We start from the raw sequence: 27,868 nt of genomic DNA on the forward strand, positions 1-27,868 counted from the left end.
GGCCATAAACCATTTCTGTTTTGTTGCCGCGGCGCCGGGGCGTTTGGCGGGCCCCACTCTATTAGGAGAGACCGTATAATTGTCTACTCCAGTTTGTTGGGCGTAAAACAAAGGCGGGCCCAGAGCGGAGCCTTGCGGCACGCCTCGCATTGATGGTGTGTCGATAAATGGTGAGGATCGTTAATTGAAAATGAGCGGTGGGGTCAGATGATTGCTCGTCTAAGGAAACGGTTTTAGAAAAGGGCACAACGAGGTCTGAACCAGTAATCTTCCCGGTTTTATGCCACTTATTGCATCATGTACAGTTTTGACAACAAGAACTGAAAAAGATTGTGGTGTTGCCTGAGCCTAATCATCAATTAGAACTATTTTGGATTAGTTTGGAGTGAATGGGTTGCCGTACCCAATAATCCTCATAACATAGAATCATTCTGGATTATTTTGGGGTGAATAGGTCTTAAAGCCTAAAAGTTATTAAAGAAAACCCCATATTTTTGCCAAAACATGTAATAAGAAATAAAAAATGCATATTCAAAAAAAGTCAATCACCATACCAGATAATTGTCATTACATAGATTTTTTCTGGATTAGTTTGGGGTGAATAGGTGACAAAGCCTAAAAGTTATTGAAGAAAAACCCATATTTTTGCCAATATATGTGTTTTTTAATCGAAATTTCATATTCAGAAAACGGGAACAGCAAAAACAGCTGCGGTAGAAACACTAAATAAAACAGATAAACACGGATTCAAAATGTGTTTAACCAAAAATATCAGGATATACTTGAGGCGAGACATTGCAAATTTAGATTTATCAATATGAAACTGATTTTGAGGTGTTTTTTCAGTGTAAAAACCTCCAGCATTTCACCCATTTTGGACATAAGAATCTGAAATATGGATAAAGCCAGTTTTTATGAAGTTTGTGTTGGTTTTTAGTGTCGTAAGCTCCTCCCTCCAGATCTAAAGCAGCGACTGTCCAGTTTTCTCTCAGATCCGTCAACTTTTAAGAATTGTAATTTATTTTGCTACACACAAAAATAAATACAAAAAATTCCACGGATTGAATTTTGTACATCGTATTTAGTATTTGAATAAACTACATGGTAAAATTGGTGTGAATAATTCTAAAATGTGCTTATTTTGTTATGTTATTGTTATGTACTTATTAAATCAGGCTTCATTTATTTATTTAAATGGAACAATGAAACATATTTTGGTGCAGATTTGACAATGCTGATGAAATCATATATGTTGAGCGCAAACTGACCAAAACATTTAAAAATGACAAAATAAATGGGCCTGTAATCTACAAATACAAATAATACAAATAAAAGCATGTGTTTGACTGGCAATTAAATCCCATCTATTTCCCATTTTACCGTCAAAACTAAAACAAAAGGGAGTCCTGGGGCGATATGTTTGTTCAGTTTAAACCAGAGCTAATCTAGTGCTGTAGCTGGATATGGAGGTGATTTATCCTGTGGAGAACAAAAGATCCATAGTATCGAAGGCAGGATAAATGAGCCGTGTGGAGGGAACATGAACTGGTTCTGCCCAAGATAATGAAGAACATAAAGATATGATCACAGCTGCATATATTTCCACACTGTATCTGCACTGTTACATGATTTACTGCATGACTTATATATTTTCAAATTACATTGCACTTTTTTTTCATTTCTGGAGCCAAAACTCAACGTACGTTTTTGTTTATTTTTTGGCTTTTTAGTGCGACAAACAATGACAATAGCAACATACAAGTTGTACAGAAAATTAAAAATAAATAAATAAATAAAATCCTGATAATAATAATAAACTATATAATTAAAAAAATAAATAGGTTGATTTGCGGCCGTGCTTCTTCCTATTTATGCTCCCTTTTTAAAGCCACGATACCCTGCGTTTACATGACATGTGTGAGGACTGATTTGGGCCAGCGAACGTCGTGTCATGCTGCTCCCACAGCTCGGAACACTCTGCAAACTGAGCTGAAACTTAGAGAACTGGTTCCACTGAGGGTTTTTTTCCCCACGGCAACTCTATTTTCAAAAACCAAGAGTGGAATCTTATGAACATTGTCTCTCTGAATGTAGTTGTGTTGTAATTGTATCCATAGCTACGACACTCTTTCAATGTCTCTAATTAAATTGTCAGTGTAAGTTGTATTTTCTGATGTATGACGCGGACCAAAACAGATCTACAGTCGAGCTCAATGTGAAATAAATAAATAAATACATGTTCCCCTTCGCAGTGCATGAGATTAGCAGCCGTCTGTATCGAGATGTAAAACCTTTTATCAGTCACAAACCGTGAATAAAAAGCCAAGTTAAACAGATTAAACCTACAGCACCAAAGTGTTCAGTCATTTCTACGTTGTGGCTCAAGTCTGCAAATAGAACAGGATTAATAACAACACAAGATACCTTTTTAATAACTATTATTCATAAAACAATCTCTCTCTTTTCAGGCTTTAATTTCCTCTTTCCAATATACAGCGCAATTATTTTTTCTGCCTAACAAATGTGATACATTTTCTCGTCTTAAGTAATGAAATTAGGTGTTATTTTTTACAATCTTTGCACTGTTTTCTCTTCATAGACTTGACGTTTATTGAAATTGAAGGTTGATTGTTAAAACGCAGGTCTCCTGAGCCCCTTCTAATCGTTTGTTTCCATACCGTGCGGCGTATTCTGGCACGTTTGATCCCCGCTCTGATTTGTCATGTAAATGTAATCTTTCTGCCTGTATAGAAGCGTGCACCGTTCCGAATTATCACACTTGGTCGTCTTTCAGATCCCGACGCCGCATTTACATTTATAATCCACACACCGTAAATCAATTAGAGGGATTTAATCATCTTCTTTCTTTCGCATTATACCTCAGCTTCTCCAATTGTTTATCTTTCTAATTTCATTCCTACATATCGCGGGTCGCATCCATCCAAGCGGGCCCCCGGGGAGCCGTTTTTTTTTTTTCTTCTTCCTTTTGCATCATCAAGTGTGGCTAAATCTCTTTGAAAAAAAAAAAACAACCATTCCGTACCTCTGCTTTATACTGTATTTTGTACCACGACAAAACGCGTTCAACGAGGTTTGCATATGAAGCAAGGGGAGATCAGCTGTTGTGTTCTCTCCCATAATCTAAACGGATTTGGTAAAAGGCTAATAGATGGCATCCGATTTGCATATAAATGATGGTAGGGTCTCAAGTGATCTATGACTTTCAATCTGATTTGGTATCGCAGAACGCCATGGCGAGGGGCGGGGCGAGGGAGGGACTCGGCGGGGAAAGAGGCCGATCGCGAAGTCATTTCTCAACCGCTTTGGCTCGGTACGGGACGTCGCTGATGCGTCTCGGCGCGATCGAACGTACGTCGTGAAGAATTGATGGTGTGGGATGTGTATTCACTTTATTCACCGCGAGTAGAATCGAGTGGGTTAATATCCTCCGAAGTGCCACGTTCTCATCCATTTCCTCCACGATATCGCCGCTGCACGAAGAGTTTGAGTGGGGGGTTTGCTTGCAGATTTTGGAAAGAAATTGCAGTTTCTCTGACGCGCTTGTGATTGGATTATGTGCACAAATAATACAGAATAAATGACCCATTATGATCGTTGTAGGCCTATTTATGACGAAACATTTGACTTTGAGGTGGCGTGTGCAGGATCATTGACGACTGCATTGGCTTTATTATTTAATTCATTCATTCTTGTGCATCTTTCTCTGTGTGTTTTGTCAAATATAATTGTTTTATAGCTTATTAATGATGAATAAATACTAACTTTACTAACTTCCCACATGCCCCTGATCCACCTATGCATTTAATGTTCACATTCATATTTTTAGGGTGAATTTCTGCCACTTTGTCTCATGAACATTGTGCTTTGCCTGGAATATTCCATAATATGCCTTTAAAATCATCTCACATCTGTTCATGGGTTAAAGCCTCCTGCTTCAAAGTCATATTTTGGGACTTATGCCCAATCAAAATATATAATTTTCCCTTTGAAACCGAGGAATACAGGTGTTTTACTTGTATTCCTGGCTTCAAAAACACAATGCTACTGTGAGCTCGCTTGCCTCTCCACAGACCTGGCCTGATAGCATGGCCTGGTACCAGACTCTCCATCTGAATAGTAACATCGCACGCCTTTTGGGATAGTAAGTTTCTGAGATTTGTGCCACATCTTGCTGCCCTAGTTTCAAGTGTCGGCGAACTTTCGAAAGGTTTTGTTGTTCCACTGCAGATCGGGGCGTTTCATTCGTTTTAATAAAGAGTTATATTAGAAATGAGCGATGAAACACGGTGCTATACTTTTCTGTAATCAACCTGCAGACCCTCGGACCAAGAAGCCACGAGATATTATGCAAATGTTATTAAGCGCCGGGGTCTACCTTGGAATTTTTGTTTGTTTCCAACACTTTCCATCTCGCCCTCCAGACTTTCTGTGTGAATTTAAACCTAATGCATTTAAATGTATACGGAGATGTTCATCGTGAAAAGCATAATGATTTCTGTTTAGCATAAGGGAGTAGCAGCCGAACGGCAAAGGCTAATCAATGATGACGGATTATGTAAGCGCGTGTTTACGGGCACTCGTTTAATTGGCGCCGAATAACGAGCGGCGTTGTGGCTCGAAGTTTTGCAAAAACATTTTCACATTTTGCTGGGAAATATCTTTTGTGCAGGATTTAGAATCAGAATCACTCCGTTTCATTAAAAAAGAATATAGCGTTCTAAATTAATTCATGAGAAAATAGACAAATCACGAATATGCATTTTGTTAAAAAATTAACAAAATTATTTTTTCATTAATTTATTTATCTATTTGAAATAATTAAACATAAAGTACCACAAAAGAGGGAAAATGATAAATAATAACATTAAAAAGAATTGGGCAGGACCAGAGAATAAAATTACAAAATTATATATTTTTTTAATTCCCGTTGTCTTTCACTTTATGTATAAAACACTTGTTGAGTCATAATTAGCCTCACAATTCCAAAGGCAAACCAATAATTTAAAACAATCTGAAGCACTATGTATTTTATAACAGATGGAACATGCAAAAATAATGTTGGTTTGTGAATGATAAAAATTACACGTCCCTAAAGACAAAAAATGTGAATAATGAATGAATTTAGAAAGAAAAAAATAATTGTGCCACATTTTGGGAGCTTAAAATATATATATATATATATTTTTAATGTACTAAATGTACAAAGACTTCATCATTACGTAGAAGTTTGTCTTAGCACTCAGAGTAAACATCTTTTTACATTTTATTACATTCAAATATTGTAATCAAATCGAAATCATAGTTGGTCTAAAATGGTCGCAATTAGCAAATCCCAAAGTCGGTAATTGTTTAAGTCCTTTACAAACAACGCGTTTAACTCTTTAGTTTGAATCGTCTCTCGAATGTTGCTGCACATGTTTAAAATGTGAACTTTGATTTACGTTTCAGCAGCAGGATTCTGTTCAAAGATCTATTTGTGAATATTACAATACTAAGCGAGTTACAGCAGCAGAATGAACCAAGGCAATTATCAAAATAAACGCATCAACATCAAAATGGCCTAAATCGAAGGCATTTATTGATAAAAGTAGAATAATGGAAAATCAAAACCCATAAACGAAATACAATATGACGAATGAGCATAAATCACATGTTCCCAGAAAACAATACAAACTTCCAATAACAATGGATTCTTCATTAGTCCGAACGATCCATTTTAAAGATCCATTGTTCGCCCATTAGATCTTAAAGTGCCATGACAGGTCTTTACAATTTTAAAATTTTGACTTTATTTGGTGTATTTATAGCAATTGTACTTATAAATTACAGTTTTACACCAATCGAGCAGGTATTTGTGGAGAAAATGTTGAAAAATCTGTAGAAAATGACAGGAAGTGACATCACACAAGGGACACTCAATGCGGTACACAAAATAAACTACTTCTTCGACTCTTTAAACGTTAATTCAACAAAATAAAGTCGCTCTCATATATTTGTATTCGTCAAATAAAAAAATTGTGACATTAGATGAGTTTTTCCTAGTGTGATGTCATCAATCACAAACAGGAAGTGAAATTATAAACCTGAAAAAATGCTATTCGGGGATGAAAATGTGTATAATTTTTTGCTAATATTTTAACTACATTTATAGTTCAATGTGCGTTCCGACCTGTAGGGGGCACTTTAAGGTTGAAGCTTTACATTTTTCACCGTAAGCAAACGCTCCTCGCCAAACGCTCCTGCCGCGATTTAACATCCGGCATGTTCCATTTTACGCGGCCCATTCCTTTATACGACAATACAGTAAAAACTTAATGCGCTCTCCTCCGCTCCAGTGATTAACAGCCAGATAAAAACATGCTTTTTTTTCTTTCGTTCGTTTTTTTTCCGACGCCATTAGAGCAATTTATTCATTTCAAACCCCGCCTTCCTGCTCCAGCTTCGTTCCCCGCCGTTAATGCGTTATGGATCCACGAGACTCGACAGATATGTGAACGATAAGGACGCGAGCGACGGCCCAAAGTGCTGATCCGACCGCTGGCGACGACGCCGGGGATTCTGATGGCGAGCTTTTCAGTGAGTCGGAAAGAGGCGGAGTGTGAGGAGAAAGGGTTCATCGCGGACGAAGCTTCGGGATACTCAAATAGTGACTTAGTTCAATCCCAGAGGCCGTGTGGGGGCAATAAGTAAACTAGACGTTATTGTTCTAATTAGACACAACATTATACAGTCCAATAGCGCGTGTGTCAAACATTTAGCTCATTCATTATTAAAAATGGATAATTAACTAGATACAATACATCAGTAAAAGGCAGCTAATTAAAGGACAAATATTATGCAAATGTCACTTTTTGAGTACTTTTTAACGTACTTGGAGTTGTAAATTTAGCTTTATTCGCATCAGGGGCGTGCGGTGACTTTTATGGATGGGCCAGCAGAGGTGGGGGGTTCATAAATATTTAGTGGATAACATTAGTGAAAAAAGCAAAAACATGTGAGGAGTAAATAGTCTCACTTCACCGGCCGATTCTGACTGTATTTCCAACTAAAGGTGAATCATTGGGAACATGAACAGAGCCTGAGGTAGAAAACAAAGACTTGTTGAAACGTGGCGCTGCTGCTGCACATGCTCAGTTTGGCGCAAGATTCACACAGGTTTATTCAGCAGGTTTGAGGCTCTAAACCTCTAAAAGAAGCTGCTGCCCGCTCTGGTTCTAAAGCTCATGTGAGAGGGCGGAGCCTGAACGGGCCTCTGAACACGGCCTCTGAACACACGGGCCTCTGAACACGGCCTCTGAACACGGGCCTCTGAACACGGCCTCTGAACACACGGGCCTCTGAACACGGCCTCTGAACACAGGCCCCTGAACACGGGCCTCTGAACACGGCCTCTGAACACGGCCTCTGAACACACGGGCCTCTGAACACGAGCCTCTGAACACAGGCCTCTGAACACGGCCCTCTGAACACGGGCCTCTGAGCACGGGCCTCTGAACACACGGCCCCTGAACACGGCCTCTGAACACGAGCCTCTGAACACGAGCCTCTGAACACAGGCCTCTGAACACGGCCCTCTGAACACGGGCCTCTGAGCACGGGCCTCTGAACACACGGCCCCTGAACACGGCCTCTGAACACGAGCCTCTGAACACAGGCCTCTGAACACGGCCCTCTGAACACGGGCCTCTGAGCACGGGCCTCTGAACACACGGCCCCTGAACACGGCCTCTGAACACGAGCCTCTGAACACGAGCCTCTGAACACGGGCCTCTGAACAAGGGCCTCTGAACACAGCCTCTGAACACGGCCTCTGAGCACGGGCCTCTGAACACACGGCCCCTGAACACGGCCTCTGAACACGAGCCTCTGAACACGAGCCTCTGAACACAGGCCTCTGAACACGGCCCTCTGAACACGGGCCTCTGAGCACGGGCCTCTGAACACACGGCCCCTGAACACGGCCTCTGAACACGAGCCTCTGAACACGAGCCTCTGAACACGGGCCTCTGAACAAGGGCCTCTGAACACGGGCCTCTGAACAAGGGCCTCTGAACAAGGGCCTCTGAACACGGTCACAGACTGAGCGGCTGCGGGAGAAGAAGAACCAAGCTTCCCGCAGTACTGCTCTGCTCTACTCTGCTTGGATTTGTGATATCAAAAGTATAAAATGTGATTCAAATGTGTTTGTTTCCCCGTGATAATTCCCACTTGCTGACAGTAGCTGGAGATCAAACACCAATCGTGATGAGGGATCCCCTTGTGGTTCTAAAACGTGAGCTGCCACAGCAAACGCGTTTCCCTGTTTGAGGTCACTTACATTCGCTGTCACAAGATGGACGCCACATTTACCACAGCGAGCGTGTTCTTTGGCCTTCTATAACGTTTTACTCTGTCATTCTGCCGTGACACGCACGTTGTTTGTCTAAATATCGAGAACCCTTCAGCTCTTGGGCAGAAACCGGCGTGATTCCTCAGCTCAATTATTTAGTTAGCTTTCATTAGCTCGGGAGTCTATAACCAAATCAATATTTGCAATTTTAATCATGTCAGCACTAGCTTTAGCAACAGGCCGGCTGAAAAATGGCACCTTTCTGAAGCCAATAAGCAGAACAGTTTCATAGCATGCAAGATAGTAATTATGTCTTGAGTTTTAATTAACGGGAGCTTGGCCTTAACAGAGCGCGTGATCGCGCTCAGGGGAAGGCTGTTCTCGAGGTCTTGTACTGTTCGAACACATCTGTGAATATTCAATGTTAGCATGGCACATGGTTAACTTAATTGGATATGATCTGAATTAGTGCTATGTTCATCGTGTGGTTAGCGCTCGTGACTCTCTGTAATGCTACAATCCACTTCATCTGAAATAACTATGCCCTCCTTTTGTTTATGGCTCTTTCAGAACATTGTCTAAAGGTTTTGTGGTGGCTGGATCAATGCTTGTTTGGGGCGTAGGGTGTAGTCAAAGGATTCACGCTGACAAAGCTCTGCAACTTTATTTACAGAGAAAGCAGCGTCAAATACAGGACAGCAGAAAACAGCGCCCTGGGTCCGCTGGTGATCAGGAAGACGAACCCCGTCTCTGGGCGCACCCCGCCTTATATACTGAAACCGCACAAAGACCGATAAACAATATCTGACAGGTATGACCCTATCCATGTACCAACGGATTAGCCAATGAGAGAACAAGATGTAAAAGTATCCTTATTTGGGTAGGATTAGGACCGAAAAGCCCCCCTCTGTAAAACTGGAGAACTTACAGAAATGAGATCATAAGAAAACACAGATGTATACGAGGCATCTCAAGGCCTCGCAGCCAATGGAGACATCTCCCATTTCGGTAGTTAATCAGATGTGGGCCCCTTACATTCCGTGGTGTTAGGTTTGGGCACTTTTCCTCCCTATTGGTTATAATATTTTGTCTGTTCAGTTTTTGTCTCATGATCTGTTTAGTTTTTTTATTAGATTGGCTCCCGGCCGCGGGCGCGCGCCCTGGAGCCTTTAAATGGAGACCGGATGGGCTCATCTCTCTCTCTCAGCTCGGCTCCGCCCATCCCGCTACGGTCCCGCTTCGTGGACGCACTCGGCTCGCCTGCTCCCAGCTGGCTCTCACTAGCAATAGCACTAGCCTGTTTTGTTTGGCCTGGTGGGACCGGTAGTCCCATTTTCGCTTTTGTTTGGGGCTAGATAGGGGGGTTTGGTGTGTCGTATTTTTGTGCTTTAGGTAGAGGTGTCGGCACCGGCTTCGACGGCCCTATACAGGGCTGGCCCGGTGTCGCTCCTATTTTATTTCTGTTTGGCTGGCCCACCAGGTCCACCTTTCTTTTTATAACTTTGGGGTGATTTTTAGGGCACGGGGGTTCGAAATTTGGCATTTATTTTTGGTGAAAACCTAATAAACTTGTTTAAACTTGTCTTCGTCTCCGTGTCCGTTTAAATATGTTAAACCTCTCTTCGGGGTCATAACACGTGGAATAGACATTTTGGTAGAAACACACATTCCTAAAAGCCAGTCTCAGAATGAGGCCTAACTTTGCATGGACCTAGTTTTAATACACTTCATGTCCGGCGACGTCATTTCCGGTGAGTGTGTCGCGTTTTCAGAGCTGTTCGTTCTTAGAGCCTTTTACCGATTAATCCACGAATTATACACACTATTTACGCATCATATACACGAAAGTGAACGTTTGATTTCTCCGCAAACAATCCGGAGCCTCAAGCCGCTCGCTTTTCAGTATTTTGTGGATTAAAAGCCCTCCTCACTCTCTAGCTCCAGCCTGAACTAGCCTAGCGTAGCCTAGCCGCTAGCGTCATGGCTGGATCTACCTTTACCTGTTTGAGCTGTCATATGTCGAGTCAGAACCCTGGCTCCTTCTCTGATGATAGGTGCGTGAAGTGCAGTGTAGTGGTAGTTTTGGAGGCCAGGGTTACGGAGTTAGAAGCGCGGATCCGCTGTTTAGAGGAGCTTAAGTCCAGTTATAGTTCGGTTTTAGCGCGAGGGCTACCGGACCGCGCTGCAGGGCGTAGCATTAGCATTAGCAGTAGCAGTAAGGCCGAGCTCAGCCCCTCAGCGTCTCCCGTGCAGCCGGGACTAGACCAGGAACAGAATAGGGACCATTTTGTGACAGTTCGGAGGGGACAAGGCGCTAAACGCCGAACCTCAGAGCGCCGTGAGCTTCACGTCTATAATAGGTTTTCTCCCCTCAGCGATCACACGCCCGCTGAACACACGAGAGAAACTCTTGTAATCGGGAGTTCTATTGTTAGAGACGTGAAGCTGCCAGCTGCTAGCGTTAGGTGTTACCCGGGGGCCAGAATGGGTGACATCGAAGGAAACCTTAGGATCTTAAAGCGGAGTAGGACCCGTTTCCGGCGAGTCGTGGTTCACGCAGGCGGTAACGACGCCCGGCGGAGACAATCAGAGGTGCTCAAAGTTCAAGTAGCCGCGGTGTGTGACCTAGCGAAGTCGATGTCGGACACTGTAATATTTTCTGGTCCCCTGCCCAATCGGATCAATGCTGAATTGTACAGCCGTCTCTCAGCATTCAACAACTGGTTATCCAGATGGTGCCCTCAAAACAACGTTGTCTTTATTGATAACTGGAGTGCGTTTTGGGGAAAGCCCGGGCTCATACGCAGGGATGGCATCCATCCGACTTCGGAGGGTACATCCCTATTAGTTCGGAATTTGACCGATAGTCTTAGTCGTGTTAAGTGACCATCTAGGGATGAGCCCCTGGTGCAGAGCAGCAGTTCAAGACGCTCCTCTGTCGCTGAACTCTCGCCCGTTCTGTTACCTGTGAAGTGTTCAGATTCAAGACAGATAGAGACTGTGTGTGTCCCTCGTGTCCCTCGTGTCCCTCGTACAAATAATGCCAAAAAGTCACATCTCAGAAAAAATATTTCAGGCGTCAGACCAAATAACTTAAGGAAAATAACAATCACAAATACACAAATGAATAAACACGTAAAATGTGGACTGCTAAACATTAGAGCAATTTCCTCCAAATCGCTCTTAGTTAATGAATTAATTAGTGACTATAACATAGATCTTCTAGCTCTAACTGAAACGTGGCTTCAACAAGACGACTACGTCAGACTAAATGAGTCCACCCCACCCAGCCATGTTAACTTTCAGACTGCCAGGAGCACAGGCCGAGGTGGTGGTGTGGCAGTGATCTCCCACTCAAGCCTACTCATGAGCCCTAAAACTAACAATGCATTTCACTCATTTGAAAGCCTTATGCTGTCAATCACATGTCCAAATATGAAAAACCAAAAAGGAGTTTTGTTCATAGTTATCTACCGACCTCCTGGTCCCTACTCAGAGTTTTTAACAGAGTTTTCTGACTTTATATCAAACTTAGTGTTAGCCTGGGATAAAATAGTTATAGTTGGAGACTTTAATATCCACGTGAACATGAGTGATGACGCTCTCAGTAATGCCTTCAGCGCCTTGTTAGACAGCATTGGTTTCACTCAGAATGTAAATAAACCGACTCACACTCACAAGAACACTCTGGATCTTGTCCTAACGTATGGAACAGAGATTAGTGACCTCATTGTCTTCCCTCAAAACCCTATATTGTCAGATCATTTCCTAATTACCTTTCAGTTTATTCTTAAAGATCATCCAGTCCCACAAAATAAAGTTATAATGAAAAGGACAATATCTGAAAAATCTATCTCAAAATTCAAAGAAATAATAGAGCCAATATTCAGTGACATGTCATGTGATCCTGCTGAGAATAGTTTTAGTCCCAGTTTAAGTGATCAATGTGTCGACTTGACCATGAATTCTCTGAAGTCTGCTCTTGACGTTGTCGCGCCGTTAAAACAGAAGGTCATTAGGCCAAAGCGCGCCTCCCCATGGTACAACCAAGAACTGCGTTCACATAAACAAAGAGTTAGAAAGTTAGAGGGATTATTTCGTCGCTCTCACACCGAAGAATCCCTAAAAGCATGGAAAAGTTGCCTGCTGTCCTATAAGCAGGCTCTGCGTAAGGCCCAAACCAGATATTATTCAAATCTAATAGAAGTCAACAAAAGTAACACTAAATTCCTTTTCAGCACTGTAGCTAGGCTAACAAACTGTCACAGTGCAGTAGAGCCCTCAATCCCAACTACACTTAGCTCTGATGATTTCCTCCTATTTTTTAATAATAAAATAAAAACAATCAGAGATAAATTAGATGAAATTACCCCCGCTATTAGCCCTGAACTAGCCCAAGCTGTAAATCTAACGTCCCATATAAATCCACCTGTAAACCTAGAAAGGTTCACAGCTGTTGATCAAGCAGAGATAACTTCAGCCATTATGTCCTCTAAAAGCTCAACTTGTGTCCTAGACCCCATTCCAAGCAGACTCCTCAAAGACATTCTTCCCCTAATTATAGACCCTATTCTTAATATAATAAATACTTCACTCGAAAGTGGCTATGTTCCACAGTCCTTCAAACATGCAGTCATTAAACCTCTTCTGAAAAAGCCTAATCTAGATCCCGACCTATTGGTAAACTACAGACCTATTTCAAATCTTCCCTTCGTCTCTAAAATCCTTGAAAAAGTTGTAGTAAAACAGCTTTGTCGCCACCTGCAGGACAATAACTTATTTGAAGTTTTCCAGTCAGGGTTCAGAGCCCACCACAGCACTGAAACTGCACTAGTTAAAGTCACAAATGATTTGTTATTAGCCGCTGACGATGGACTGGTCTCAATCCTGGTTCTGTTGGACCTGAGCGCAGCGTTTGACACCATCGACCACAACATTCTACTGCAGAGGTTAGAATGTGATGTAGGTGTTGGAGGAACAGCCCTCAGCTGGTTTAAATCCTATCTATCTGATAGGTTCCAATTTGTTAATGTAAACCAGAGCTCCTCACCAAGCTCTAAAGTAATTTACGGTGTGCCACAGGGTTCGGTACTCGGTCCAATTCTGTTTACTCTTTATATGCTACCATTAGGCAACATTATCAGAAAGCATGACATTAACTTCCACTGCTATGCAGACGACACTCAGCTGTATTTATCAATGAAACCTGATCAGAGCGATCAAGTAGACAGACTTAGTACTTGTGTGAAGGAGATAAAAACCTGGATGACACTAAACTACCTGCTTCTTAACCCTGAAAAAACCGAGGTCATTGTGCTTGGCCCTAAGCATCTACGAGACGCTCTATCTGAGCAGATAGTCACACTGGACAATGTCAGTGTAGCCTCCAGTTCTACTGTAAGAAACCTTGGAGTCTTATTTGACCAGGAGCTCTCATTTAAAGCTCATATAAATCAAGCTTGTAAAACAGCCTATTTCCATTTGCGCAACATCGCCAAAATCAGAAGAATCCTGCCTAAAAGTGATGCCGAAAAACTTATCCATGCATTTGTAACGACTAGATTAGACTACTGTAACTCCCTGCTTGCAGCGTGTCCTAAAAGCTCCATAAAAAGCTTTCAACTGGTTCAAAATGCAGCAGCAAGATTACTAACAGGAACAAAAAGAAGAGAGCACATTACGCCAGTGCTGAAGTCTCTTCACTGGCTCCCCGTCGAGTCCAGAATCAAATTCAAAATTCTACTCTTGACCTACAAAGCCATAAATGACATGGCCCCATCCTACCTCAAAGATGCTATAGAACCATATCATCCAAACAGAGCTCTTCGCTCTCAGAATGCCGGCCTTCTGGTGGTGCCAAGAGTCTCTAAAAGTACTGTAGGAGGTAGAGCGTTTAGCTACCAAGCCCCTGTGTTATGGAATCAGCTCCCGACCCATGTTAAATATGCTGACACAGTCTCTTCATTTAAGTCCAGGCTTAAAACGTTCCTCTTCGAAATCGCTTATGGTCAGAGTAGTTAGGAACAGAAAGATAAACCCACAGCTTCAGCTACGCTGCCCTAGGAGTAACTGTGCTGGGGGAAGTATGACAGCTTGAGCACTATCCTCTTCTTCTGACTACTTATGCTATCAAACAATATTTATTTTTTAATTCCACTTGCAAACTGTTCACCGCCTTCTTTTTCTTTCTCTCACTCCTGAGGACCTGTGGACCCAGATGTCCCTCTCCTGGTGAAGTGGTCCCTGCCCCATGTGGACGGTCCCTCATCTGCCTGAAGAGTGGCTCCAGTTCGCCTCAGTCGGTCCCTCATCTGCCTGAAGAGTGGGTCCAGCTCGCCTCCCACGGTCCCTCATCTGCCTGAGGAGTGGGTCCAGTTCGCCTCCGACGGTCCCTCATCTGCCTGAAGAGTGGGTCCTGCTCGACTCCGACGGTCCCTCATCTGCCTGAAGAGTGGGTCCAGTTCGCCTCAGTCGGTCCCTCATCTGCCTGAAGAGTGGGTCCAGTTCGCCTCAGTCGGTCCCTCATCTGCCTGAAGAGTGGGTCCAGCTCCAGTCTCCTTGTGTCCGTCTGTCCGTCTGTGAGAGTCGGATCTCTCCTTCACTGGAACTCCTCCAGGTTTCTACGCTTTTTTCCCAAAGAGGTTTTTTTTTGTAGTTTTTCCTGGCCGAGAAGGAGAGTCTAAGGACAGAGGACCCTGGGACATCGTCCCTCGCCACCACAGACATTGTCTGACTTCATCGCCACCACAGACATTGTCTGACTCCATCGCCACCACAGACATTGTCTGACTTCATCGCCACCACAGACATTGTTGATTCATTTCTCCCTGTGGCCCTCAGAGGCAACTGTTGTTGTGATTTTGGGCCTTACAAAAATAAATTGATTTGATTTGATTTGATTTGATTTATACAATTGGTCATCTAGATTAATAAATTAGTGTTTTTAACATTGGACAAGGGTTAAGTGTACAAAAATTAAGGAGCAGCATCTCTTCAAACATGCACCGTTGTGTTGATCTAGACAGTTACTGAGTGGTAGTGGTCACCTCACCTCACCTCACAACATGAAAAAACATGCAAAGAAAGAGGCCAAGATAGGGCTGGTGATAAGTCTGGAGATGGGTCTGGAGATGGGTCTGGAGATGGGTCTGGAGATGGGTCTGGACTGGGTCTGGTGATAAGTCTGGAGATGGGTCTGGAGATGGGTCTGGACTGGGTCTGGTGATAAGTCTGGAGATGGGTCTGGAGATGGGTCTGGACTGGGTCTGGTGATAAGTCTGGAGATGGGTCTGGAGATGGGTCTGGACTGGGTCTGGTGATAAGTCTGGAGATGGGTCTGGAGATGGGTCTGGAGATGGGTCTGGAGATGGGTCTGGAGATGGGTCTGGACTGGGTCTGGTGATAAGTCTGGAGATGGGTCTGGAGATGGGTCTGGAGATGGGTCTGGAGATGGGTCTGGAGATGGGTCTGGACTGGGTCTGGTGATAAGTCTGGAGATGGGTCTGGAGATGGGTCTGGAGATGGGTCTGGAGATGGGTCTGGACTGGGTCTGGTGATAAGTCTGGAGATGGGTCTGGAGATGGGTCTGGAGATGGGTCTGGAGATGGGTCTGGACTGGGTCTGGTGATAAGTCTGGAGATGGGTCTGGAGATGGGTCTGGAGATGGGTCTGGACTGGGTCTGGTGATAAGTCTGGAGATGGGTCTGGAGATGGGTCTGGACTGGGTCTGGTGATAAGTCTGGAGATGGGTCTGGAGATGGGTCTGGACTGGGTCTGGTGATAAGTCTGGAGATGGGTCTGGACTGGGTCTGGAGATGGGTCTGGAGATGGGTCTGGACTGGGTCTGGTGATAAGTCTGGAGATGGGTCTGGAGATGGGTCTGGAGATGGGTCTGGAGATGGGTCTGGACTGGGTCTGGTGATAAGTCTGGAGATGGGTCTGGACTGGGTCTGGAGATGGGTCTGGAGATGGGTCTGGAGATGGGTCTGGAGATGGGTCTGGACTGGGTCTGGTGATAAGTCTGGAGATGGGTCTGGACTGGGTCTGGAGATGGGTCTGGAGATGGGTCTGGACTGGGTCTGGAGATCGTCTGGAGATGGGTCTGGAGATCGTCTGGAGATGGGTCTGGAGATCGTCTGGAGATGGGTCTGGACTGGGTCTGGAGATGGGTCTGGACTGGGTCTGGAGATCGTCTGGAGAAGGGTCTGGAGATTGTCTGGAGATGGGTCTGGAGATGGGTCTGGAGATTGTCTGGAGAAGGGTCTGGAGATTGTCTGGAGATGGGTCTGGAGATGGGTCTGGAGATCGTCTGGAGATGGGTCGGGACTGGACCTGGAGATGGGTCTGGAGATCGTCTGGAGATGGGCCTTGCTTGGAGTTCTGCTTAAACTCGGTACAACACTCAATATCAATTTTGATACCACAAGGAATACTTTTTAACAGAAAATAATAGTAATTTATTTATTAACCTTTATTTTTAAGAACTCATTGAGAGCGGCATCAGATCTCACTCTCTTTGTCTTTTAAAATAGAACGAAAACTCCTGAAACTCTAACCATCCCCATCCATCTGTCTTTTCTTTGTCCATAAGTACCATTTATAAAGGCTTGGGGGGCGGGGATTTGTCCAACACGCATCACCAAATACAGACACTTGTACAGATTGTCAGTCGCCGCTCGTAATCGTCCGTTTCGCGAGCGCGTCGCGGATCTGGCGCAGTGAAAATGATCATTATATTATCTCCTTCCATATCGTCATTTATAACTCGGCTCATTCCAAACCAAGTAAAACAAATGGCTCTCTCATTCCAAAAAGTCTTAAACAATCTTATTTCAGTCCCTTCTCTCTGCGCCCCATTAATTTATGCAATTTATTTTCTAACGACTCAATTAGTTTCAGATTACAAAAGGCCTGGCCAGTGTAATTAGGCAGAATGGATAATTACCCTGCGTCATTTCAAACTTTTCCTCGCTATAGGATGCAACGGCGTCGGGGACAAACCGCCGTGTTAAATTGCTTCATGATGCACGGGGAAAAAAAACATTTATTGCCGGGAAATTAATCCGGGTCGCGACGGCAAAGTCACGACCGCCGCCGGCTCGTTAAGCGTCCCGGATCGTGAGGGTTTGGCACACTTTGAGAAATGTGCCGCATCGACACTTTCTCTTTGACGCGGCGTGACCGGAAAAACGGCGAGCGGACGGTTGTCGAGTCTAGAAGGAGTTTAAAGATGTTTTAAGCCACGTTTCCGGTGGAGGGTCTGCTTCCTGCTTGTCTCCATGGATACAGTATGGGACTCTCCTGGTTGAATAAAGGTTAAATCAATAAAAAAAATATAAAATAGCTTTATGTGGAATGCAGAACCGTGTGGGGATGAACTATCTTGCATTTACTCAATTAAAATACACTTTAAAACAGCTGCTGATGCATATGCTCGACTAGTATAGTCCACGTTGCCCAAGGGCTTGATTTATTATTAATGAATTCCGTTTTTAATTGTCTATTCCCACCTCGGATGCCTAAATACCTCAGTGAACGATGCATTATACAGTACGTCCACTCACAGATAAGGACGTGTTTTAAGTGGGACAGGCACAGTGATGACCTGTGGACCCGGATGACCCTTGAGTCCCTGGAGAAGCGGTCTCTTCTCCATATGAACGGTTCTTTATCTGGAAGAACTGGTTCTCCTCCTGAAGAACTGGTTCTCTTCCTGAAGAACTGGTTCTCCTCCTGAGTGGCTCCAGCTCCACTTCTCCCTTGCGTCCGTCTGTGAGAGTCAGATCTCTCCTTCACTGTGGAACTCCTCCAGGTTTATACTTTTTCCCAAATATGTTTTGTAGTTTTTCCTGGCCGAGAAGGAGGGTCTAAGGACAGGAGGAGGGTCTAAGGACAGACGGAGGGTCTAAGGACAGGAGGAGGGTCTAAGGACAGAAGGAGGGTCTAAGGACAGAAGGAGGGTCTAAGGACAGAAGGAGTGTCTAAGGACAGAAGGAGTGTCTAAGAACAGAAGGAGGGTCAAAGGACAGGAGGAGGGTCTAAGGACAGAAGGAGGGTCTAAGGACAGAAGGAGGGTCTAAGGACAGGAGGAGGGTCTAAGGACAGGAGGAGGGTCTAAGAACAGAAGGAGGGTCAAAGGACAGGAGGAGGGTCTAAGGACAGAAGGAGGGTCTAAGGACAGAAGGAGGGTCTAAGGACAGAAGGAGGGTCTAAGGACAGAAGGAGGGTCAAGGAACAGAGGACTCTGGACCATCGTCCATCGCCCCCACGGACATTGTTTAATCCATTTTTCACTGTCGCCCTAAGAGACAACCGTTACAAAAAGAAATTGAATTGAATTGTAAGAGAAAAAACATCACGATTTAACGATTATTCGCAATTATTGATAAAACAGCAAAATCTTTCATTTTCTTTCATTTCCGTGGTCCGACATGCGACTTTTCCTCCAGTTTGTGATCAGATTTACCAAATGTAACTGTCCAGTCCTTGATCTTCAATGATGTTTGTGTCGTCCATTTCCTCATGATGGCTTTTTTCCTGCTGCCAAAAGTACGTTCCAAATGTATCCATTTCTTAAGTCCATGGCAGGAGTTTTCCTCCTGGTGCCACAGTTTCTCCAACACTCTGCATTTCCTTGTGAATCATGAGCACTTTGACACAATGTTATGAAGAAACGTGACATATTTTTCCAGCTAAATTCCTTCCAAACTTGTGATTTTGAGCTCCTCCTCTGGGATGTACACACATGTTCCCACTCTTCATCTGTCAAAACAAGATCACCTTCTCTTTCACATTTGTTTTTAATATAATTAGTAGAGTAGCTGTCCAGATTAGCAATGCACTGATACAATTTAGATACTATTCCCTTTAAAAGTTCAGATTTATAAGCCAAAAGTCCCGTTTCTCCCACTCAAAGAAGCTTTTCATTTGATTATCTTTTACAATCTGGTGAAACTCTTTTATTCCCTTTGTAATCCAGGCCTTGAATCTCAGGTCAGCTCTATTTGGTACAAAACCTTGGCAGGACTTAAACGTGTACAATCAGGGCTGAATAACGTTCGCCCTCTCCTACTTATGCACATCTGCATTATTGTAAAGCGACACCGCGGCACGGGATTCCAAAAAGCACTCCACAAAGTCGGATTGGCGCAAAGACAATGGCACTTTTGTCCCCGTTAAAACTCCGCCTCGCGCTCGTTGCAGTTAATCTGTTTGATGCTTTGTGTAAATGCCAGCTTTAATTAGCCCCGATGACACTGGCAGAGGAGAGTCGCGAGCCAAGACGCACTTGGACAGGCCGCCCCCCGTCGTTGGCTTGGCTGCCACGGCGACCGGCTCGTCAACATCAGACGAGCGCGCGGCGTAAGAAACATGGCAGCGCAGGATCCGGTGTCTAAATTTATTACACGTCACGTTGTGTTGGGCGAAAGAAATTCAGCTGACAGCCGGAGTGACGCTCTTATATTTATACCGCGTTTGAAAGGTGCAGATCTGGAAATAACAAAGGGTTTGTTTCACTGTTTTTGATGACTGCATTTCTTATGTACGTAACAAACTACACGATAAAAGGAATTTGGATTTGCGAGTTGATTTGTATTTTTGAAGATGCTTTTAAGGGAAGCTGGAAACATTAGCGCTGCTTTTGTCAGTTCCAAGTTTAAACGGCTTAATGACACTGAATCTGTCTTAAAAATGTGAAAAACTGTTTTATAGTTTTTGAGTTATTATTCACTTACCTGAAGCCTTCTGGGTATTATAATTACTCACCTCAATAAAAGGAAGAAGAAGTGCGTTTCACCACTTTCAGAAACCAGAGCAGGATTTGTTTTGCCATCACAGTAAAGCTAACGAACATTAGCATTATAACTCTGACTAAAACATTAATTACAGACAAATTGAATGCAAACAGCATACTGCGGTTTCTTTTTCACCCTGAGAGCTGCGTCGACATTTACCGTATTTTCTGGAGTATAAGTCGCACTGGAGTATAAGTCGCACCAGCCAAAAAATGCAAAATAGAGAAGAAAAAAACATATATAAGTCGCACTGGAGTATGAAATGCAGTTGCAAGTGTGAAAATAACAAATAATATCACATATAAGTCGCTCCGGAGTATAAGTATAAGTATAAATATAAGTATAAGTCGCACCTCGGCCAAAACGATGAAAAAAGGGGGGGAAATACGGTAAATCTGTGCCGGGGCAAACATCAAGGACCACACATCCCCTTTAAGGATTCAACATGCACAATGTAACTTTTGGCACGAACCATCTCCGTGGCAACAAGGACAGGTCAGGTCTGTGGGGAGACAAACCCTCACAGTAACTTTATGCATTTAAAGATATTTTTGACCTTTAACTGAACAAATGTGAAATAGAATAGAACAAATGAGACCTTTATGTAAGATCTTGAAACAATTACTATCTGCACCTTTTTTTAAATTTAATTTGTAGTAATTTTACAATACAAAATATAGAAAACGTGTTCAAAAAACATGCCACAGATTTGGAAATAAAACAAAACATACTATTATATGTATCGTCTGGCACATCTGTCCCACCTGCACCAATGATACGTGAATATTTCCATGAATATATATAGTATTAATAAGCACACACACTGTATAAAGATATATATATATATATATGGAGGTCTGCTGTCCCCAAATGACACAGGAGCATAAGACACGAGGAGCAAATGTTAAAATACTTGAAATTTTGAAATATTTATTTATTCATTACGCCTGAAATTACACCTGTCCCAGAATGACAGAGGGCTGGATGACTCGTCTGTTCAATAATAGAACATATGGTAATTCTGAGTTAAGAAAGCTCACATCGCTGTGTACTGAGAGATACAGGAAGTCAAAGAGAGGCTTGACACATACAGTATATATGTTATTTTTGGTGAATTCAATCTCAATTTCCACAGAATATATAACACAGCAACGACCCGCCAATGAATAAAAGACAAAAAGTCATAAAAAACCACACTTTAGGGACATTTTTTTGGTTCCGTTCCCCATCATCCACTTTTAAAAATATCAAATTTGTGAAAAGGGTGATAGAAAATAACTTTATTTTTTACCAAAGCAGTGTTTCCAAACCTTCTTTTCAAGTGCCACTTCAGCACGCGGCAATTCAATTCGACAATTCAATTCGGCAATTTAACGGGCAGAAATTTGGACCACAAAAATGTTAGCGTTGCCCTTGTTCGCGTCGCCCGTGGCAACTACTCGGCTCCGACTGTTACTGCGGTCGGGCAGGATGGGAAGTCCGCGCTCACCGGGTCAAACGCGGAGCGGAAGTACCCGGTCGCCCGCTTCCCATCGCCACCGAACACTCCAGGGTTTGTGGAACAGCAGTTCAAAGCCTGGGATATGTTCGCTTCCTTTCGTACGTTTCAACGCCGTCTAATTCGTATTCCCCTCACGTTTTTTCGACAACGTTCCCGTCCTTCGCGCCGTTCCTCGTGTTCGCGTGCTATTTTTACACGAGGCGCGGCGCAGACAGATGTCGAGGTGCCTTAAAGCGAGCTGCTAACTAACTCTTTGCACCGGTGAAAATTACTCAGAAGCCAACAGTTCAATGCCTCCCCTCCCCTACCCCCGGCTCCCAGGGGCCAAAAACTACAAGTCGGGGAGAAAGCAGAGCAAGAGCGAGAGCAAGAGCAGCTCCAGAGATGTATTTTTTTTTTTGCAAAGAACCGGAGCGATGCCGGCGAAGTGAAAGCCGGGAGCGGCGCCGGTCCGCACGCCGTCACTTTGGATTAATGCCGCGCCGTTAAAACAAGCGTGTACGTGTCCGCTCGTGACAAATTATTAAAGGGTTCGCCGCATAACTGAGTGCCCATTACCTCATGCGACCGCGCGCAGCTTGCTCCGTCTTTGGTTTGGTCGTCCGATTGATCTTTTTGTACTTGAAAGTGCGGTTTAAGTGGGCGATTCTACTTTGTTTGGTGCGATAGATGTTACGATATTGTTGTTTTTTTTCACCTCGCAGGAAGTAGTGTTCTAAATACTCTCTTGGTTTCTCGGCGTGGTCAGGGTAAACTTACTCCGGGACGAATAAAGTAAAGTCTTGCCTGTGGTGGGTCCGAATGTCCTCCCCGAATCCCTGACCCTATTCACGCTGTACACTCAATCACGGAGCGATTTGGTCAAAATACTCCCATAAAAATTGATTTCTGTATTAAAAAATGTGGTACAATCCATCTGATACGCACATATTTATGGACTAATAACCACCGTACAAGTCACAGATCTCACGTGAAACGACAAATGGACTGGATTATTCAACGGTTTGAGTTTTGTTTGTGTTCTCGAGTCACAGAGCGTCGTTTTAACTGCTCTTCTTCTTCTTCTTTCAGTCGTGTTTTGTCCTGTGAAAGACCTGTCCATGTTGTTTTTCCGACTTTCACAGACACATCGTGGTCAACGTTGACCGGTCTTTTCGAGGTGCATTGTGGGAAATTTAGCGTAAATTACTTATCAAACCCAGTCAAAAAGTTGATTTGGCATAACAGCCCCTCTTTAATAAAAGAGAGTAAGACGCTTTGGAAGGTTTGTCCTCCCCATGTCACCGTGGGTTCTCTCCGGGTTCTTCAGCTCCTCCCACCGTCCAAAGACATGCATGTGTCACAAAAAATTGTGAATGAATGTGAGAGTGAATGGTGTGTCTATGTGTTGGCCCTGCGACGAGTTAGCCCCTGTCCAGGGTGCACCCCGCCTAAGGCCCAAAGTCACTGGGATAGGCTCCAGTCATCCCAGCGACCCCTAACGGGATAAAGCGGTAAAAAATGAATGAATGAATGGAGTAGATGCTACATAGATACAAAAATATTGTAAGATGCTACATAGATGAAATTATTATTATTATATATATTTTTTCTATCATTATCTTTTTTAATATATTTTGCTATTTTATTTGTTGTTGTTACATAGATAGAATTATTCTTATTATATATCTTTGTTATTATTATTTTTACATATATATATTTGCTATTTTATTTGTTGTTTCATGTCATCACTTATATACAATTATTATTATTATATATTCTAGTTATTATTATTTTTTAAATATATTTTGCTTTTTTATTTGTCGTTTCATGTTTCACCGCAGAAAGATTCTAGTTTTTGACTCTTGCTTTTCTTCACTGACAATGGCAATAAAACATGTCTTAATCTTAAAGTCATACCGTGAAACATTGCTGACATCTCCACGGCGACGCAGCGTGCGACCCAGCCGCAGATGCGCCTTTAACGCACATTAAAACAGCCAGGATAAAAACTGTGGCGTGCTGCTGCTCACAAACGGGAACAGACAGGTCCTGCTGACTGCGTCCTTCTTCTGACAGACGCTCTTTAGATGATCCAAGTCTCGTATGACAGGAAACATATGGGGCGGTCAGCAATCAGCGACTCATCCCGGAGGCCGGACCCCCTCGCCCTCCCGTCGATACGGCGACAGCGCGTGGACGGAGGAGACGGATGCGGCGGGCGGGCTCTGCGCTCGTGTCGTCGCCCTGTCAATAATCCTGTTCGTTTTTGTGGGGAAATCCATCTGCGCCGAACGCTCCGAATGTTCCACCGCCGTGAGAGGAGACGGCGCCAGATGGATGAATACAAATATACAAATATAACATGGTTTTTACGCCGAAATCACGCTACTTATTACGCCGGAATGTTTTGGATCATCTTTGGCCTTGTTTATGAGTTTTAAATGTGGGTTTCAAACAGGCTTTTAGATTTGGGTGAAGACACGAGTAGCTTCAGCATTCTCCGGACCACGGCTCAGCAGCCAATCAGAGCCAAGCACACCATTTTCGTCGACCAATCAGCGTGCAGCATGCAAATTTTCACTTGTACACAGTAAAATGTAATGGCGGACTATTGTCAAACGCTTCTCGGCCCGATTTAATGATAATATTCCCTTTTTTTTCTAAGATTTATTAATAAAATGGCCGTCCACATTTTAAAATACCTCGTTCAAAATACGGGAAGACGGGTCTCTGTCTAAAAACCTGGTTTCAAATCGTTTTAATTACATAATAGATATAAAGTTCAGGTTTATTGATATTCGTTGTGGTTATTAATTATGATACAACATTCAGGAAAAACAAGGTGTTCGCCTCATGTTCTAATTAATATAAGAAACGTGGCTAGCATAAATACGTATGGTTAACGTATTTTTCCTTGTTATCCCAGTTACCAAGGGATAATAACTAATGGGAATACAGCATAATGATTCAAATATACATATACATACATATATACATACATATAATAACACTAGAACGAAGAGCCTCCTTCAGATCCAGCCTTCTTACCGTACTGAGTGTAAATGTGGTGCAGCAGCATTCTCTCGCTCAGTCCGCTCAAGTGGAACAGTTTGGCTGTATTAAATGTGCTCCTTCACTGAGCACTTTTTAAAGCGAGCTGGACCCATTGTTGTTGAGCGCAGTATTTAAGGAGAAGAAGAAGAAGAAGTCTGGGGGTGTGTTTAATGTCTGCTCCTCGGGTTTCAAACGCTTTAGTGTAAAAGGGTAATAATGTGTTGTGTTTTTATATAAACATTATTGTCATGTTATCCTTGTAAAGCGCAATGTTTTAGGTCAATGATCCTCTTGACTATGATTCTTCTTTTTTATTGCTTTTCGCGCTCATACAACAAGTGTAAACATGTATTTTCCTTGAACATAAAATATATATAGTCAGATTTTTTTATTTTGTTGCAAACATTAACTCAAATGATCAAGACTTAAAGAGAAACTACGTAACTTTCCTGGTGCTGGGTTCACCACCTGCTTGTCTGGAGGGGGAATCTCTTTGCCTGGAGTGTTACACTGTATGGCATTAATTTTAACTTGCATTCACTTCACTACAGGTGTTTTTTTATCGCTCAAAATTGTCTTGTAAACTTTATGTACTGTATTTTCTTTTGTTATTTTATTTATTGTATTTGTCTTATTTGTTTTATTTTAATTTATTTAATTTATTTTATCTAATTTTATTTTATCTAATTTAATTAATTAATACATTTTTATTTTCTATTTCATTCATAGCACATAAAATACATGATCAGTGACAGTTAAACACAGCGTGCATGTAAAGGAGCAGAGGGAGGAGCAGAGGAGGAGCAGAGGAGGAGCAGAGGGAGGAGCAGAGGAGGAGCAGAGGAGGAGCAGAGGGAGGAGCAGAGGAGGAGCAGAGGAGGAGCAGAGGAGGAGCAGAGGGAGGAGCAGAGGAGGAGCAGAGGGAGGAGCAGAGGAGGAGCAGAGGGAGGAGCAGAGGAGGAGCAGAGGGAGGAGCAGAGGAGGAGCAGAGGGAGGAGCAGAGGAGGAGCAGAGGGAGGAGCAGAGGAGGAGCAGAGGGAGGAGCAGAGGGAGGAGCAGAGGGAGGAGCAGAGGGAGGAGCAGAGGGAGGAGCAGAGGGAGGAGCAGAGGGAGGAGTAGAGGAGGAGCAGAGGGAGGAGCAGAGGAGGAGCAGAGGGAGGAGCAGAGGAGGAGCAGAGGGAGGAGCAGAGGAGGAGCAGAGGAGGAGCAGAGGGAGGAGCAGAGGAGGAGCAGAGGGAGGAGCAGAGGAGGAGCAGAGGAGGAGCAGAGGGAGGAGCAGAGGAGGAGCAAAGGAGGAGCAGAGGGAGGAGCAGAGGAGGAGCAGAGGAGGAGCAGAGGAGGAGCAGAGGGAGGAGCACTGACGTCCCACAATGCACCTTTAACCCTTCAACATTTCACTTTTAATTCACGTCATCTGACCACCGCTGCCCTTTCCTGACCCGCAAACTGCTCCGCCCCCAACTCCTCCCACGGCGCTCTTTGACTCTCGGGGGTTCAAAGGTCGCCGGTCCTAAAGCCCCTCGGTCGCCGTACATCACGCCCCAAGGACCCTCGCGGCTCCATATCTCACCGGGAGCTAATAGAAAACACAAGTCATCCACAGTCCAGCGAGTTGTGCTCAGAACGCTGCGTTTTGCTCTCGCCATCGAGCAAACTTGGCAACGCTCTGCAACTGCAACACTCTGCAACTGCAACGCTCTGCAACTGCAACGCTCTGCAACTGCAACGCTCTGCAACTGCAACGCTCTGCAACTGCAACGCTCTGCAACTGCAACGCTCTGCAACTGCAACACTCTGCAACTGCAACGCTCTGCAACTGCAACGCTCTGCAACTGCAACGCTCTGCAACTGCAACGCTCTGCAACTGCAACGCTCTGCAACTGCAACGCTCTGCAACTGCAACGCTCTGCAACTGCAACGCTCTCCAACGCAACGCTCTGCAACTGCAACGCTCTGCAACTGCAACGCTCTGCAACTGCAACACTCTGCAACTGCAACGCTCTCCAACGCAACGCTCTGCAACGCAACGCTCTGCAACTGCAACGCTCTGCAACTGCAACGCTCTGCAACTGCAACGCTCTGCAACTGCAACGCTCTGCAACTGCAACGCTCTGCAACTGCAACACTCTGCAACTGCAACGCTCTCCAACGCAACGCTCTGCAACGCAACGCTCTGCAACTGCAACGCTCTCCAACGCAACGCTCTCCAACGCAACGCTCTCCAACGCAACGCTCTCCAACGCAACGCTCTCCAACGCAACGCTCTGCAACGCAACGCTCTCCAACGCAACGCTCTGCAACTGCAACGCTCTGCAACTGCAACGCTCTCCAACGCAACGCTCTGCAACTGCAACGCTCTCCAACGCAACGCTCTCCAACGCAACGCTCTGCAACTGCAACGCTCTGCAACTGCAACGCTCTGCAACTGCAACGCTCTCCAACGCAACGCTCTCCAACGCAACGCTCTCCAACTGCAACACTCTCCAACTGCAACGCTCTCCAACGCAACGCTCTGCAACGCAACGCTCTGCAACGCAACGCTCTGCAACTGCAACGCTCTGCAACTGCAACACTCTGCAACTGCAACGCTCTCCAACGCAACGCTCTGCAACGCAACGCTCTGCAACGCAACGCTCTGCAACTGCAACGCTCTCCAACGCAACGCTCTCCAACGCAACGCTCTGCAACTGCAACGCTCTGCAACTGCAACGCTCTGCAACTGCAACGCTCTCCAACGCAACGCTCTCCAACGCAACGCTCTGCAACGCAACGCTCTCCAACGCAACGCTCTGCAACGCAACGCTCTGCAACGCAACGCTCTGCAACTGCAACGCTCTCCAACGCAACGCTCTGCTACGCAACGCTCTGCAACGCAACGCTCTGCAACGCAACACTCTGCAACTGCAACGCTCTCCAACGCAACGCTCTCCAACGCAACGCTCTGCAACGCAACGCTCTGCAACGCAACGCTCTGCAACTGCAACGCTCTCCAACGCAACGCTCTGCTACGCAACGCTCTGCAACGCAACGCTCTGCAACGCAACACTCTGCAACTGCAACGCTCTCCAACGCAACGCTCTGCAACGCAACGCTCTGCAACGCAACACTCTCCAACTGCAACACTCTGCAACTGCAACGCTCTCCAACTGCAACACTCTCCAACGCAACGCTCTCCAACGCAACGCT

Source organism: Eucyclogobius newberryi, unplaced genomic scaffold (genome assembly GCF_026437365.1).
Source record: "Eucyclogobius newberryi isolate DKJ021-1_F unplaced genomic scaffold, fEucNew1.0.hap1 SCAF_18, whole genome shotgun sequence".
Classification (NCBI taxonomy): Eukaryota; Metazoa; Chordata; class Actinopteri; order Gobiiformes; family Gobiidae; genus Eucyclogobius; species Eucyclogobius newberryi.